This window comes from Nestor notabilis, unplaced genomic scaffold, assembly GCF_000696875.1.
Source record: "Nestor notabilis isolate BGI_N333 unplaced genomic scaffold, ASM69687v1 scaffold6872, whole genome shotgun sequence".
Classification (NCBI taxonomy): domain Eukaryota; kingdom Metazoa; phylum Chordata; class Aves; order Psittaciformes; family Psittacidae; genus Nestor; species Nestor notabilis.
Window position 1 is genome coordinate 9,500 of NW_009918682.1, and position 1,218 is coordinate 10,717.

A 1,218-nucleotide genomic window follows, 5' to 3' on the forward strand; every position below is an offset into this window, starting at 1 on the left:
CTCGTCCTGAAGCACAGGGAGCGGATGCAGGGCCCCCTCAGCCATCGGAGGAGAAGAGGCTGGAGAAGAAAAGGCAGGTCTGAGAGATACCACGATGCTGGGTAGACCCCCCAACAGACGGTCCCTAAGCAAGAGACAGGTTTCAAGTCATCAGTCACCCTGAAACCATGACCCCTGCATGGGGGTGGGTGGCACGGGGAGAGACCCCAGCACTGCAGACCACAGGGGCACCCACTGGTGACCCTGGGCACGGCACCAGCAGCCATCTGCTTGCACCAAGCGGAGGATACCCGCGGCCCGTGCTGGGGAAGCAACAGACGGTCCCTAAGCAAGAGACAGGTTTCAAGTCATCAGTCACCCTGAAACCATGACCCCTGCATGGGGGTGGGTGGCACGGGGAGAGACCCCAGCACTGCAGACCACAGGGGCACCCACTGGTGACCCTGGGCACGGCACCAGCAGCCATCTGCTTGCACCAAGCGGAGGATACCCGCGGCCCGTGCTGGGGAAGCGTGCTTTGGTTCTGGGGGAGTCCAGGATGCTCTCCACATCCATGGGAAGCACACATTGCCATGTGCTTCCAGACCTTCCCCATCATGCCTGCTGTGGCCTGGCGACATGGTGATGAGGAGCATTTGGCAGGTGAGATGAGGTGGGCTGAGACACCACAAGGAGCCTGGCCGGCTCCTGCTGTTGGGAAACACGGGGTCAGGCACCCTCAGCGGCCTCGTGGTTCTGACAAGAGAGGGATGACCCTGGGACTGCCTCATCCATCCCTCAGGTTTCAGCAACTGCTGAGAGGAAACTGCTTTATCTGGGTGGTTGAGCAAGAGGCAATGGGGTGGCCCAGCTGGGGGAGGGTGACAGGGCTCTACCACCACCACCAGCCCCAGGACAGAGTCTTGTAGGGACATGGAGATGCAGGTGATGCTGGTTCACCTCTGGGCAGACTCCTCATGGTGCAGGCAGCACCCTGGGATTGGGAGGTTCCTTCTCATCCCCGGCTCCCCCTCCATGAGGAGGAAACAGAACCGAAGGGACATGGGATGCTGAGTTGATGCTCTTGATTGCAAACCACTGGGGCCCCAGGTACCCCATGAGCTCAGGGGGGTCCTGCAGAGAACTGGGTCCATGCTGTGGCTGTGCCATGGGGGAGCGCGGCTCAGACAGGAGCTGTTCCCCACATCTCCCTGCCGCCCAACAGCATCTCTGGGGGGT